The following is a 15,122-nucleotide window of genomic DNA, read 5'->3' on the forward strand; positions in this document are numbered from 1 at the left end:
CAAGGGCACAATAGTGTCAGGAAGGCCGAGTGGAGTGAGGCGCCAGACTCAAAGACTGTTAATCCTTAACTGACCAAAGGTCGGCGAATTCCGGTCCCTTTCTAGGGGCGTGGGTTGCAATCCCACCTCTGACGTGACATTTTTCCCCACACAAATGCAGCCAGCGTCAAAAGGCCTGTTGAACTGGCCTTCAATTTACAAGTGGCAACATCAAACTCTTCAACGGTTTGCCAACAAACTGAAGGCACCGTTCTCAGCTCAACCTCTTTTCCACACCAAAATAGTCATATCACAACACAGCGGGAGCCGACTGCTTCATGGCTCGCGGTGAAGGGGCGCAAATATTACACGCCACAAATTCTGGCAGCGGTGGGATTCGAACCCACGCCTCCGAAAAGACTGGAGCCTTAATCCAGCGCCTTAGACCGCTCGGCCACGCTACCACTGGCAGCAGTTTCCGTTCTGGAACTAGTGACCGGTGAGTGAAATGTGACTTTGCTTTGGATAAGATAATAATCAATGCCATTGAAGTGGCAGACGGTAAACTCTCGAGAAATGATTTTGCAGCATACAGGTCCACAGGGCAACACCAGTAATTAGGTGCACGTTGGAACGAAGCAGTTACAACCTTCATTCAATATTTATTCCGACATCAACATCACTGACAAAACCAGATTATCTGGTCATGATCACATTGCCGTTTGTGGGATCTTGCTGTGTGCAAACTGGCTGCGGCGTTCCCCACATTGCAACAGTGCCTTCACTTTTACAATACTTCATTGGCTGTAAAGCGCCTTGGGACGTCGTTCGGTCATGAAAGGCGCTTTCGAAATACAATACAGAAAATGTTACCCGATAGCTGACAAAATGCGAGCTGTTGCGAGAAATACCTGTGTTTGAATGTTGGTTGCATTGCAGGGATGATGAACTTAATGACTGGCGCTGCCTGTTAAGTCCTGTCGTAAGAATGTGTGCGTTGTGTGTTTGCACAGGAGGAAGAATTGTGAGGCTGCTCAGTAAGTGTGCAGAATTTGCAGCACATTTTTCTGCAGCTGCTGCAAGACCATTGTCAGGATGGCCGAGTGGTCTAAGGCGCCAGACTCAAGGACTGTTAATCCTTACCTTACCAAAGGTTGGTGTATTCTGGTCCCTTTCTAGGGGCGTGGGTTCGAATCCCACTTCTGACATTAACTTTTTATCCAGACAAATGCCAGCCAGCGTCAAAAAGCCTGCTCAACTGGCTTTAAATTTGCAAGTGGTCACCTCAAGCTCCTCAACGCTATTGTCGTTTGCCAATAAGCGAAAGGCACCGCACCGCCCACAGACCAACTTGTTTTGCTCTCTAAACTTATCACATTCTAACCCTGTTCTCGGGGATAGGGTTTAAAATCAGACTTCTCCTTTCAACCCATTCCCACACTAAAAAGCAGCAGACTCAAAGCATGACATTTTTATCCTCCCGCGTTGCTGAATTCCACGTTGCTTTCTCGTACTGTGGCTTTCAATCCCACTGCAGACAGTGGTGTTTCTCAGAAAAAGGGCACCACTGTCAAAGAATGAGATTTCTTCCACACAAAGGCTGCTCAAATCTGCTCCGTTCCTCAGGCAGGGAATTACTTGCAATGTTACTTCCGACATTAACACATTTTGCCAGTATAAAAGGCACCAGAGCCAAACAAGTCAGGTATTAGCATGTGAAAGTTGCCAGAGTCGATGCCTTGGTGGACCGAGGCCTTTCAATGCTCAGACTGATGCTTACGGCCAAGGGCACAATAGTGTCAGGAAGGCCGAGTGGAGTGAGGCGCCAGACTCAAAGACTGTTAATCCTTAACTGACCAAAGGTCGGCGAATTCCGGTCCCTTTCTAGGGGCGTGGGTTGCAATCCCACCTCTGACGTGACATTTTTCCCCACACAAATGCAGCCAGCGTCAAAAGGCCTGTTGAACTGGCCTTCAATTTACAAGTGGCAACATCAAACTCTTCAACGGTTTGCCAACAAACTGAAGGCACCGTTCTCAGCTCAACCTCTTTTCCACACCAAAATAGTCATATCACAACATAGCGGGAGCCGACTGCTTCATGGCTCGCGGTGAAGGGGCGCAAATATTACACGCCACAAATTCTGGCAGCGGTGGGATTCGAACCCACGACTCCGAAGAGACTGGAGCCTTAATCCAGCGCCTTAGACCGCTCGGCCACGCTACCACTGGCAGCAGTTTCCGTTCTGGAACTAGTGACCGGTGAGTGAAATGTGACTTTGCTTTGGATAAGATAATAATCAATGCCATTGAAGTGGCAGACGGTAAACTCTCGAGAAATGATTTTGCAGCATACAGGTCCACAGGGCAACACCAGTAATTAGGTGCACGTTGGAACGAAGCAGTTACAACCTTCATTCAATATTTATTCCGACATCAACATCACTGACAAAACCAGATTATCTGGTCATGATCACATTGCCGTTTGTGGGATCTTGCTGTGTGCAAACTGGCTGCGGCGTTCCCCACATTGCAACAGTGCCTTCACTTTTACAATACTTCATTGGCTGTAAAGCGCCTTGGGACGTCGTTCGGTCATGAAAGGCGCTTTCGAAATACAATACAGAAAATGTTACCCGATAGCTGACAAAATGCGAGCTGTTGCGAGAAATACCTGTGTTTGAATGTTGGTTGCATTGCAGGGATGATGAACTTAATGACTGGCGCTGCCTGTTAAGTCCTGTCGTAAGAATGTGTGCGTTGTGTGTTTGCACAGGAGGAAGAATTGTGAGGCTGCTCAGTAAGTGTGCAGAATTTGCAGCACATTTTTCTGCAGCTGCTGCAAGACCATTGTCAGGATGGCCGAGTGGTCTAAGGCGCCAGACTCAAGGACTGTTAATCCTTACCTTACCAAAGGTTGGTGTATTCTGGTCCCTTTCTAGGGGCGTGGGTTCGAATCCCACTTCTGACATTAACTTTTTATCCAGACAAATGCCAGCCAGCGTCAAAAAGCCTGCTCAACTGGCTTTAAATTTGCAAGTGGTCACCTCAAGCTCCTCAACGCTATTGTCGTTTGCCAATAAGCGAAAGGCACCGCACCGCCCACAGACCAACTTGTTTTGCTCTCTAAACTTATCACATTCTAACCCTGTTCTCGGGGATAGGGTTTAAAATCAGACTTCTCCTTTCAACCCATTCCCACACTAAAAAGCAGCAGACTCAAAGCATGACATTTTTATCCTCCCGCGTTGCTGAATTCCACGTTGCTTTCTCGTACTGTGGCTTTCAATCCCACTGCAGACAGTGGTGTTTCTCAGAAAAAGGGCACCACTGTCAAAGAATGAGATTTCTTCCACACAAAGGCTGCTCAAATCTGCTCCGTTCCTCAGGCAGGGAATTACTTGCAATGTTACTTCCGACATTAACACATTTTGCCAGTATAAAAGGCACCAGAGCCAAACAAGTCAGGTATTAGCATGTGAAAGTTGCCAGAGTCGATGCCTTGGTGGACCGAGGCCTTTCAATGCTCAGACTGATGCTTACGGCCAAGGGCACAATAGTGTCAGGAAGGCCGAGTGGAGTGAGGCGCCAGACTCAAAGACTGTTAATCCTTAACTGACCAAAGGTCGGCGAATTCCGGTCCCTTTCTAGGGGCGTGGGTTGCAATCCCACCTCTGACGTGACATTTTTCCCCACACAAATGCAGCCAGCGTCAAAAGGCCTGTTGAACTGGCCTTCAATTTACAAGTGGCAACATCAAACTCTTCAACGGTTTGCCAACAAACTGAAGGCACCGTTCTCAGCTCAACCTCTTTTCCACACCAAAATAGTCATATCACAACATAGCGGGAGCCGACTGCTTCATGGCTCGCGGTGAAGGGGCGCAAATATTACACGCCACAAATTCTGGCAGCGGTGGGATTCGAACCCACGACTCCGAAGAGACTGGAGCCTTAATCCAGCGCCTTAGACCGCTCGGCCACGCTACCACTGGCAGCAGTTTCCGTTCTGGAACTAGTGACCGGTGAGTGAAATGTGACTTTGCTTTGGATAAGATAATAATCAATGCCATTGAAGTGGCAGACGGTAAACTCTCGAGAAATGATTTTGCAGCATACAGGTCCACAGGGCAACACCAGTAATTAGGTGCACGTTGGAACGAAGCAGTTACAACCTTCATTCAATATTTATTCCGACATCAACATCACTGACAAAACCAGATTATCTGGTCATGATCACATTGCCGTTTGTGGGATCTTGCTGTGTGCAAACTGGCTGCGGCGTTCCCCACATTGCAACAGTGCCTTCACTTTTACAATACTTCATTGGCTGTAAAGCGCCTTGGGACGTCGTTCGGTCATGAAAGGCGCTTTCGAAATACAATACAGAAAATGTTACCCGATAGCTGACAAAATGCGAGCTGTTGCGAGAAATACCTGTGTTTGAATGTTGGTTGCATTGCAGGGATGATGAACTTAATGACTGGCGCTGCCTGTTAAGTCCTGTCGTAAGAATGTGTGCGTTGTGTGTTTGCACAGGAGGAAGAATTGTGAGGCTGCTCAGTAAGTGTGCAGAATTTGCAGCACATTTTTCTGCAGCTGCTGCAAAACCATTGTCAGGATGGCCGAGTGGTCTAAGGCGCCAGACTCAAGGACTGTTAATCCTTACCTTACCAAAGGTTGGTGTATTCTGGTCCCTTTCTAGGGGCGTGGGTTCGAATCCCACTTCTGACATTAACTTTTTATCCAGACAAATGCCAGCCAGCGTCAAAAAGCCTGCTCAACTGGCTTTAAATTTGCAAGTGGTCACCTCAAGCTCCTCAACGCTATTGTCGTTTGCCAATAAGCGAAAGGCACCGCACCGCCCACAGACCAACTTGTTTTGCTCTCTAAACTTATCACATTCTAACCCTGTTCTCGGGGATAGGGTTTAAAATCAGACATCTCCTTTCAACCCATTCCCACACTAAAAAGCAGCAGACTCAAAGCATGACATTTTTATCCTCCCGCGTTGCTGAATTCCACGTTGCTTTCTCGTACTGTGGCTTTCAATCCCACTGCAGACAGTGGTGTTTCTCAGAAAAAGGGCACCACTGTCAAAGAATGAGATTTCTTCCACACAAATGTGGCCAGCGTGCAAAAAGCATGCACAACTGGCCTTCAATTTTCAAGTGGTGACATCAAACTCTTCGATGGTATTGCCATTTGCCAACAAACTGAAGGCACCGCTCACAGTCCAACTACTTTTCCACACCAAAATGACCCCATTGTGAAACAGGTGCCCATGCTTGTGCTGACAGAATGCAAGTGTTACGCAGGGAAAATTCTGGCAGCGGTGGGATTTGAACCCACGCCTCCGAAGAGACTGGAACCTGGATCCAGCGCCTTAGACCGCTCGGCCACGCTACCACTGGACGCAGCTTCTGTTCTGGAACGAGTGACCGTTGAGTGAAATGTGACTTTGCCATGCGGAAAATAATAATTAAGGCAATTAAAGTGGTAGACAGTGAACTCTCGAGAAACGATTTTGCAACATACCGGTCACAGGAACCTACGTATCCACAGGGCAACAACAGAAATTAGGTGCATGTTGGGACAAACCAGTTACAACATTCATTCAATATTTATTCCTATATCAACATCACTGACAAAAACAGATTATCTGGTCATGAACACATTGCTGTTTGTGGGATCGTGCTGTGTGCATACTGGCTGCGCCATTTCCCACATTACAACAGTGACTCACTTTAAAAATACTTCATTGGCTGTAAAGCGTTTTGGGACATGAAAGGCGCCAACACACTGCAGAAAATTTTACCCGATAGCTGGCAAAATGCGAGCTGTTGTGAGAAAGACGTGTGTTGGTTGCATTGCAGGCATGATAAACTTAATGACTGGCGCTGCCTGTTAAGTGATGTCGTAACAATGTACGTGTTGTGTGATTGCACAGGAGGAAGGATTGTGATGCAACTCAGTAAATGTGCAGAATTGGAGCACGCTTTTCTGCAGTTACAGTCGGTTCATTGTCAGGGTGGCCGAGTGGTTTAAGGTGCCAAACTCAAAGACTGTAACCCTTACCTTACCAAAGGTTGGTGTATTCTGGGACGTGGGTGCCAAGCCCACTTCTAGCGGCGTGGTTTCCAATCCCACTTCTGACATTTACTTTTTATCCACACAAATGCGGCCAGCGTGCAAAAAGCATGCTCAACTGGCCCTCAATTTTCAAGTGGTGACATCAAACTCTTCGATGGTATTGCCATTTGCCAACAAACGAAAGGCACCGCTCACAGTCCAACTACTTTTCCACACCAAAATGGCCCCATTGTGAAACAGGTGCCCATGCTTGTGCTGACAGAATGCAAGTGTTACGGAGGGAAAATTCTGGCAGCGGCGGGATTTGAACCCACGCCTCCGAAGAGACTGGAACCTGGATCCAGCGCCTTAGACCGCTCGGCCACGCTACCACTGGAAGCAGCTCCTGTTCTGGAACGAGTGACCGTTGAGTGAAATGTGACTTTGCCATGCGGAAAATAATAATTAAGGCAATTAAAGTGGTAGACAGTGAACTCTCGAGAAACGATTTTGCAACATACCGGTCACAGGAACCTACGTATCCACAGGGCAACAACAGAAATTAGGTGCATGTTGGGACAAACCAGTTACAACATTCATTCAATATTTATTCCTATATCACCATCACTGACAAAAACAGATTATCTGGTCATGAACACATTGCTGTTTGTGGGATCGTGCTGTGTGCATACTGGCTGCGCCATTTCCCACATTACAACAGTGACTCACTTTAAAAATACTTCATTGGCTGTAAAGCGTTTTGGGACATGAAAGGCGCCAACACACTGCAGAAAATTTTACCCGATAGCTGGCAAAATGCGAGCTGTTGTGAGAAATACGTGTGTTGGTTGCATTGCAGGCATGATAAACTTAATGACTGGCGCTGCCTGTTAAGTGATGTCGTAACAATGTACGTGTTGTGTGATTGCACAGGAGGAAGGATTGTGATGCAACTCAGTAAATGTGCAGAATTGGAGCACGCTTTTCTGCAGTTACAGTCGGTTCATTGTCAGGGTGGCCGAGTGGTTTAAGGTGCCAAACTCAAAGACTGTAACCCTTACCTTACCAAAGGTTGGTGTATTCTGGGACGTGGGTGCCAAGCCCACTTCTAGCGGCGTGGTTTCCAATCCCACTTCTGACATTTACTTTTTATCCACACAAATGCGGCCAGCGTGCAAAAAGCATGCACAACTGGCCCTCAATTTTCAAGTGGTGACATCAAACTCTTCGATGGTATTGCCATTTGCCAACAAACTGAAGGCACCGCTCACAGTCCAACTACTTTTCCACACCAAAATGGCCCCATTGTGAAACAGGTGCCCATGCTTGTGCTGACAGAATGCAAGTGTTACGCAGGGAAAATTCTGGCAGCGGTGGGATTTGAACCCACGCCTCCGAAGAGACTGGAACCTGGATCCAGCGCCTTAGACCGCTCGGCCACGCTACCACTGGAAGCAGCTTCTGTTCTGGAACGAGTGACCGTTGAGTGTAATGTGACTTTGTTATGCGGAAAATAATAATTAAGGCAATTAAAGTGGTAGACAGTGAACTCTCGAGAAACGATTTTGCAACATACCGGTCACAGGAACTTACGTATCCACAGGGCAACAACAGAAATTAGGTGCATGTTGGGACAAACCAGTTACAACATTCATTCAATATTTATTCCTATATCAACATCACTGACAAAAACAGATTATCTGGTCATGAACACATTGCTGTTTGTGGGATCGTGCTGTGTGCATACTGGCTGCGCCATTTCCCACATTACAACAGTGACTCACTTTAAAAATACTTCATTGGCTGTAAAGCGTTTTGGGACATGAAAGGCGCCAACACACTGCAGAAAATTTTACCCGATAGCTGGCAAAATGCGAGCTGTTGTGAGAAATACGTGTGTTGGTTGCATTGCAGGCATGATAAACTTAATGACTGGCGCTGCCTGTTAAGTGATGTCGTAACAATGTACGTGTTGTGTGATTGCACAGGAGGAAGGATTGTGATGCAACTCAGTAAATGTGCAGAATTGGAGTACGCTTTTCTGCAGTTACAGTCGGTTCATTATCAAAATAGCCGAGTGGTTTAAGGTGCCAAACTCAAAGACTGTAACCCTTACCTTACCAAAGGTTGGTGTATTCTGGGACGTGGGTGCCAAGCCCACTTCTAGCGGCGTGGTTTCCAATCCCACTTCTGACATTTACTTTTTATCCACACAAATGCGGCCAGCGTGCAAAAAGCATGCTCAACTGGCCCTCAATTTTCAAGTGGTGACATCAAACTCTTCGATGGTATTGCCATTTGCCAACAAACGAAAGGCACCGCTCACAGTCCAACTACTTTTCCACACCAAAATGGCCCCATTGTGAAACAGGTGCCCATGCTTGTGCTGACAGAATGCAAGTGTTACGGAGGGAAAATTCTGGCAGCGGCGGGATTTGAACCCACGCCTCCGAAGAGACTGGAAACTGGATCCAGCGCCTTAGACCGCTCGGCCACGCTACCACTGGACGCAGCTTCTGTTCTGGAACGAGTGACCGTTGAGTGAAATGTGACTTTGCCATTCGGAAAATAATAATTAAGGCAATTAAAGTGGTAGACAGTGAACTCTCGAGAAACGATTTTGCAACATACCGGTCACAGGAACCTACGTATCCACAGGGCAACAACAGAAATTAGGTGCATGTTGGGACAAACCAGTTACAACATTCATTCAATATTTATTCCTATATCACCATCACTGACAAAAACAGATTATCTGGTCATGAACACATTGCTGTTTGTGGGATCGTGCTGTGTGCATACTGGCTGCGCCATTTCCCACATTACAACAGTGACTCACTTTAAAAATACTTCATTGGCTGTAAAGCGTTTTGGGACATGAAAGGCGCCAACACACTGCAGAAAATTTTACCCGATAGCTGGCAAAATGCGAGCTGTTGTGAGAAATACGTGTGTTGGTTGCATTGCAGGCATGATAAACTTAATGACTGGCGCTGCCTGTTAAGTGATGTCGTAACAATGTACGTGTTGTGTGATTGCACAGGAGGAAGGATTGTGATGCAACTCAGTAAATGTGCAGAATTGGAGCACGCTTTTCTGCAGTTACAGTCGGTTCATTGTCAGGGTGGCCGAGTGGTTTAAGGTGCCAAACTCAAAGACTGTAACCCTTACCTTACCAAAGGTTGGTGTATTCTGGGACGTGGGTGCCAAGCCCACTTCTAGCGGCGTGGTTTCCAATCCCACTTCTGACATTTACTTTTTATCCACACAAATGCGGCCAGCGTGCAAAAAGCATGCACAACTGGCCCTCAATTTTCAAGTGGTGACATCAAACTCTTCGATGGTATTGCCATTTGCCAACAAACTGAAGGCACCGCTCACAGTCCAACTACTTTTCCACACCAAAATGGCCCCATTGTGAAACAGGTGCCCATGCTTGTGCTGACAGAATGCAAGTGTTACGCAGGGAAAATTCTGGCAGCGGTGGGATTTGAACCCACGCCTCCGAAGAGACTGGAACCTGGATCCAGCGCCTTAGACCGCTCGGCCACGCTACCACTGGAAGCAGCTTCTGTTCTGGAACGAGTGACCGTTGAGTGTAATGTGACTTTGTTATGCGGAAAATAATAATTAAGGCAATTAAAGTGGTAGACAGTGAACTCTCGAGAAACGATTTTGCAACATACCGGTCACAGGAACTTACGTATCCACAGGGCAACAACAGAAATTAGGTGCATGTTGGGACAAACCAGTTACAACATTCATTCAATATTTATTCCTATATCAACATCACTGACAAAAACAGATTATCTGGTCATGAACACATTGCTGTTTGTGGGATCGTGCTGTGTGCATACTGGCTGCGCCATTTCCCACATTACAACAGTGACTCACTTTAAAAATACTTCATTGGCTGTAAAGCGTTTTGGGACATGAAAGGCGCCAACACACTGCATAAAATTTTACCCGATAGCTGGCAAAATGCGAGCTGTTGTGAGAAATACGTGTGTTGGTTGCATTGCAGGCATGATAAACTTAATGACTGGCGCTGCCTGTTAAGTGATGTCGTAACAATGTACGTGTTGTGTGATTGCACAGGAGGAAGGATTGTGATGCAACTCAGTAAATGTGCAGAATTGGAGTACGCTTTTCTGCAGTTACAGTCGGTTCATTATCAAAATAGCCGAGTGGTTTAAGGTGCCAAACTCAAAGACTGTAACCCTTACCTTACCAAAGGTTGGTGTATTCTGGGACGTGGGTGCCAAGCCCACTTCTAGCGGCGTGGTTTCCAATCCCACTTCTGACATTTACTTTTTATCCACACAAATGCGGCCAGCGTGCAAAAAGCATGCTCAACTGGCCCTCAATTTTCAAGTGGTGACATCAAACTCTTCGATGGTATTGCCATTTGCCAACAAACGAAAGGCACCGCTCACAGTCCAACTACTTTTCCACACCAAAATGGCCCCATTGTGAAACAGGTGCCCATGCTTGTGCTGACAGAATGCAAGTGTTACGGAGGGAAAATTCTGGCAGCGGCGGGATTTGAACCCACGCCTCCGAAGAGACTGGAACCTGGATCCAGCGCCTTAGACCGCTCGGCCACGCTACCACTGGAAGCAGCTCCTGTTCTGGAACGAGTGACCGTTGAGTGAAATGTGACTTTGCCATGCGGAAAATAATAATTAAGGCAATTAAAGTGGTAGACAGTAAACTCTCGAGAAACGATTTTGCAACATACCGGTCACAGGAACCTACGTATCCACAGGGCAACAACAGAAATTAGGTGTATGTTGGGACAAACCAGTTACAACATTCATTCAATATTTATTCCTATATCAACATCACTGACAAAAACAGATTATCTGGTCATGAACACATTGCTGTTTGTGGGATCGTGCTGTGTGCATACTGGCTGCGCCATTTCCCACATTACAACAGTGACTCACTTTAAAAATACTTCATTGGCTGTAAAGCGTTTTGGGACATGAAAGGCGCCAACACACTGCAGAAAATTTTACCCGATAGCTGGCAAAATGCGAGCTGTTGTGAGAAATACGTGTGTTGGTTGCATTGCAGGCATGATAAACTTAATGACTGGCGCTGCCTGTTAAGTGATGTCGTAACAATGTACGTGTTGTGTGATTGCACAGGAGGAAGGATTGTGATGCAACTCAGTAAATGTGCAGAATTGGAGTACGCTTTTCTGCAGTTACAGTCGGTTCATTATCAAAATAGCCGAGTGGTTTAAGGTGCCAAACTCAAAGACTGTAACCCTTACCTTACCAAAGGTTGGTGTATTCTGGGACGTGGGTGCCAAGCCCACTTCTAGCGGCGTGGTTTCCAATCCCACTTCTGACATTTACTTTTTATCCACACAAATGCGGCCAGCGTGCAAAAAGCATGCTCAACTGGCCCTCAATTTTCAAGTGGTGACATCAAACTCTTCGATGGTATTGCCATTTGCCAACAAACGAAAGGCACCGCTCACAGTCCAACTACTTTTCCACACCAAAATGGCCCCATTGTGAAACAGGTGCCCATGCTTGTGCTGACAGAATGCAAGTGTTACGCAGGGAAAATTCTGGCAGCGGTGGGATTTGAACCCACGCCTCCGAAGAGACTGGAACCTGGATCCAGCGCCTTAGACCGCTCGGCCACGCTACCACTGGAAGCAGCTCCTGTTCTGGAACGAGTGACCGTTGAGTGAAATGTGACTTTGCCATGCGGAAAATAATAATTAAGGCAATTAAAGTGGTAGACAGTAAACTCTCGAGAAACGATTTTGCAACATACCGGTCACAGGAACCTACGTATCCACAGGGCAACAACAGAAATTAGGTGCATGTTGGGACAAACCAGTTACAACATTCATTCAATATTTATTCCTATATCAACATCACTGACAAAAACAGATTATCTGGTCATGAACACATTGCTGTTTGTGGGATCGTGCTGTGTGCATACTGGCTGCGCCATTTCCCACATTACAACAGTGACTCACTTTAAAAATACTTCATTGGCTGTAAAGCGTTTTGGGACATGAAAGGCGCCAACACACTGCAGAAAATTTTACCCGATAGCTGGCAAAATGCGAGCTGTTGTGAGAAATACGTGTGTTGGTTGCATTGCAGGCATGATAAACTTAATGACTGGCGCTGCCTGTTAAGTGATGTCGTAACAATGTACGTGTTGTGTGATTGCACAGGAGGAAGGATTGTGATGCAACTCAGTAAATGTGCAGAATTGGAGTACGCTTTTCTGCAGTTACAGTCGGTTCATTATCAAAATAGCCGAGTGGTTTAAGGTGCCAAACTCAAAGACTGTAACCCTTACCTTACCAAAGGTTGGTGTATTCTGGGACGTGGGTGCCAAGCCCACTTCTAGCGGCGTGGTTTCCAATCCCACTTCTGACATTTACTTTTTATCCACACAAATGCGGCCAGCGTGCAAAAAGCATGCTCAACTGGCCCTCAATTTTCAAGTGGTGACATCAAACTCTTCGATGGTATTGCCATTTGCCAACAAACGAAAGGCACCGCTCACAGTCCAACTACTTTTCCACACCAAAATGGCCCCATTGTGAAACAGGTGCCCATGCTTGTGCTGACAGAATGCAAGTGTTACGGAGGGAAAATTCTGGCAGCGGCGGGATTTGAACCCACGCCTCCGAAGAGACTGGAACCTGGATCCAGCGCCTTAGACCGCTCGGCCACGCTACCACTGGAAGCAGCTCCTGTTCTGGAACGAGTGACCGTTGAGTGAAATGTGACTTTGCCATGCGGAAAATAATAATTAAGGCAATTAAAGTGGTAGACAGTAAACTCTCGAGAAACGATTTTGCAACATACCGGTCACAGGAACCTACGTATCCACAGGGCAACAACAGAAATTAGGTGTATGTTGGGACAAACCAGTTACAACATTCATTCAATATTTATTCCTATATCAACATCACTGACAAAAACAGATTATCTGGTCATGATCACATTGCCGTTTGTGGGATCTTGCTGTGTGCAAACTGGCTGCGGCGTTCCCCACATTGCAACAGTGCCTTCACTTTTACAATACTTCATTGGCTGTAAAGCGCCTTGGGACGTCGTTCGGTCATGAAAGGCGCTTTCGAAATACAATACAGAAAATGTTACCCGATAGCTGACAAAATGCGAGCTGTTGCGAGAAATACCTGTGTTTGAATGTTGGTTGCATTGCAGGGATGATGAACTTAATGACTGGCGCTGCCTGTTAAGTCCTGTCGTAAGAATGTGTGCGTTGTGTGTTTGCACAGGAGGAAGAATTGTGAGGCTGCTCAGTAAGTGTGCAGAATTTGCAGCACATTTTTCTGCAGCTGCTGCAAGACCATTGTCAGGATGGCCGAGTGGTCTAAGGCGCCAGACTCAAGGACTGTTAATCCTTACCTTACCAAAGGTTGGTGTATTCTGGTCCCTTTCTAGGGGCGTGGGTTCGAATCCCACTTCTGACATTAACTTTTTATCCAGACAAATGCCAGCCAGCGTCAAAAAGCCTGCTCAACTGGCTTTAAATTTGCAAGTGGTCACCTCAAGCTCCTCAACGCTATTGTCGTTTGCCAATAAGCGAAAGGCACCGCACCGCCCACAGACCAACTTGTTTTGCTCTCTAAACTTATCACATTCTAACCCTGTTCTCGGGGATAGGGTTTAAAATCAGACTTCTCCTTTCAACCCATTCCCACACTAAAAAGCAGCAGACTCAAAGCATGACATTTTTATCCTCCCGCGTTGCTGAATTCCACGTTGCTTTCTCGTACTGTGGCTTTCAATCCCACTGCAGACAGTGGTGTTTCTCAGAAAAAGGGCACCACTGTCAAAGAATGAGATTTCTTCCACACAAAGGCTGCTCAAATCTGCTCCGTTCCTCAGGCAGGGAATTACTTGCAATGTTACTTCCGACATTAACACATTTTGCCAGTATAAAAGGCACCAGAGCCAAACAAGTCAGGTATTAGCATGTGAAAGTTGCCAGAGTCGATGCCTTGGTGGACCGAGGCCTTTCAATGCTCAGACTGATGCTTACGGCCAAGGGCACAATAGTGTCAGGAAGGCCGAGTGGAGTGAGGCGCCAGACTCAAAGACTGTTAATCCTTAACTGACCAAAGGTCGGCGAATTCCGGTCCCTTTCTAGGGGCGTGGGTTGCAATCCCACCTCTGACGTGACATTTTTCCCCACACAAATGCAGCCAGCGTCAAAAGGCCTGTTGAACTGGCCTTCAATTTACAAGTGGCAACATCAAACTCTTCAACGGTTTGCCAACAAACTGAAGGCACCGTTCTCAGCTCAACCTCTTTTCCACACCAAAATAGTCATATCACAACACAGCGGGAGCCGACTGCTTCATGGCTCGCGGTGAAGGGGCGCAAATATTACACGCCACAAATTCTGGCAGCGGTGGGATTCGAACCCACGCCTCCGAAGAGACTGGAGCCTTAATCCAGCGCCTTAGACCGCTCGGCCACGCTACCACTGGCAGCAGTCTCCGTTCTGGAACTAGTGACCGGTGAGTGAAATGTGACTTTGCTTTGGGCAAGATAATAATCAAGGCAATTGAAGTGGCAGACGGTGAACTCTCGAGAAATGATTTTGCAGCATACAGGTCCACAGGGCAACACCAGTAATTAGGTGCACGTTGGAACGAAGCAGTTACAACCTTCATTCAATATTTATTCCGACATCAACATCACTGACAAAACCAGATTATCTGGTCATGATCACATTGCCGTTTGTGGGATCTTGCTGTGTGCAAACTGGCTGCGGCGTTCCCCACATTGCAACAGTGCCTTCACTTTTACAATACTTCATTGGCTGTAAAGCGCCTTGGGACGTCGTTCGGTCATGAAAGGCGCTTTCGAAATACAATACAGAAAATGTTACCCGATAGCTGACAAAATGCGAGCTGTTGCGAGAAATACCTGTGTTTGAATGTTGGTTGCATTGCAGGGATGATGAACTTAATGACTGGCGCTGCCTGTTAAGTCCTGTCGTAAGAATGTGTGCGTTGTGTGTTTGCACAGGAGGAAGAATTGTGAGGCTGCTC

General features: G+C 46.7%; 15 non-coding genes across 15 annotated transcripts; 4 read left to right on the forward strand and 11 right to left on the reverse strand.

Annotated features, from left to right (window-relative positions):
- Positions 1-361: 361 nt before the first annotated feature.
- On the reverse strand, positions 362-443 carry trnal-aag (transfer RNA leucine (anticodon AAG)). Its single transcript has one exon. It is a non-coding gene; the product is annotated as a tRNA-Leu (tRNA).
- A 625-nt stretch (positions 444-1,068) lies between these two features.
- Positions 1,069-1,187, forward strand: trnal-caa (transfer RNA leucine (anticodon CAA)). The gene is made up of 2 exons: positions 1,069-1,106; positions 1,142-1,187. It is a non-coding gene; the product is annotated as a tRNA-Leu (tRNA).
- Positions 1,188-2,123: 936 nt separating this feature from the next.
- trnal-aag (transfer RNA leucine (anticodon AAG)) lies at positions 2,124-2,205 on the reverse strand. The gene has a single exon. It is a non-coding gene; the product is annotated as a tRNA-Leu (tRNA).
- Positions 2,206-2,830: 625 nt separating this feature from the next.
- trnal-caa (transfer RNA leucine (anticodon CAA)) lies at positions 2,831-2,949 on the forward strand. Its single transcript has 2 exons — positions 2,831-2,868; positions 2,904-2,949. It is a non-coding gene; the product is annotated as a tRNA-Leu (tRNA).
- Positions 2,950-3,885: 936 nt separating this feature from the next.
- On the reverse strand, positions 3,886-3,967 carry trnal-aag (transfer RNA leucine (anticodon AAG)). Its single transcript has one exon. It is a non-coding gene; the product is annotated as a tRNA-Leu (tRNA).
- A 625-nt stretch (positions 3,968-4,592) lies between these two features.
- trnal-caa (transfer RNA leucine (anticodon CAA)) lies at positions 4,593-4,711 on the forward strand. The gene is made up of 2 exons: positions 4,593-4,630; positions 4,666-4,711. It is a non-coding gene; the product is annotated as a tRNA-Leu (tRNA).
- Positions 4,712-5,304: 593 nt separating this feature from the next.
- Positions 5,305-5,386, reverse strand: trnal-cag (transfer RNA leucine (anticodon CAG)). The gene has a single exon. It is a non-coding gene; the product is annotated as a tRNA-Leu (tRNA).
- A 973-nt stretch (positions 5,387-6,359) lies between these two features.
- Positions 6,360-6,441, reverse strand: trnal-cag (transfer RNA leucine (anticodon CAG)). Its single transcript has one exon. It is a non-coding gene; the product is annotated as a tRNA-Leu (tRNA).
- A 973-nt stretch (positions 6,442-7,414) lies between these two features.
- On the reverse strand, positions 7,415-7,496 carry trnal-cag (transfer RNA leucine (anticodon CAG)). Its single transcript has one exon. It is a non-coding gene; the product is annotated as a tRNA-Leu (tRNA).
- A 2,028-nt stretch (positions 7,497-9,524) lies between these two features.
- trnal-cag (transfer RNA leucine (anticodon CAG)) lies at positions 9,525-9,606 on the reverse strand. Its single transcript has one exon. It is a non-coding gene; the product is annotated as a tRNA-Leu (tRNA).
- Positions 9,607-10,579: 973 nt separating this feature from the next.
- trnal-cag (transfer RNA leucine (anticodon CAG)) lies at positions 10,580-10,661 on the reverse strand. Its single transcript has one exon. It is a non-coding gene; the product is annotated as a tRNA-Leu (tRNA).
- Positions 10,662-11,634: 973 nt separating this feature from the next.
- On the reverse strand, positions 11,635-11,716 carry trnal-cag (transfer RNA leucine (anticodon CAG)). The gene has a single exon. It is a non-coding gene; the product is annotated as a tRNA-Leu (tRNA).
- Positions 11,717-12,689: 973 nt separating this feature from the next.
- Positions 12,690-12,771, reverse strand: trnal-cag (transfer RNA leucine (anticodon CAG)). Its single transcript has one exon. It is a non-coding gene; the product is annotated as a tRNA-Leu (tRNA).
- A 642-nt stretch (positions 12,772-13,413) lies between these two features.
- On the forward strand, positions 13,414-13,532 carry trnal-caa (transfer RNA leucine (anticodon CAA)). The gene is made up of 2 exons: positions 13,414-13,451; positions 13,487-13,532. It is a non-coding gene; the product is annotated as a tRNA-Leu (tRNA).
- A 936-nt stretch (positions 13,533-14,468) lies between these two features.
- On the reverse strand, positions 14,469-14,550 carry trnal-aag (transfer RNA leucine (anticodon AAG)). Its single transcript has one exon. It is a non-coding gene; the product is annotated as a tRNA-Leu (tRNA).
- Positions 14,551-15,122: the final 572 nt, after the last annotated feature.

This window comes from Pristiophorus japonicus, chromosome 8, assembly GCF_044704955.1.
Source record: "Pristiophorus japonicus isolate sPriJap1 chromosome 8, sPriJap1.hap1, whole genome shotgun sequence".
In the NCBI taxonomy this organism is placed as follows: Eukaryota; Metazoa; Chordata; class Chondrichthyes; family Pristiophoridae; genus Pristiophorus; species Pristiophorus japonicus.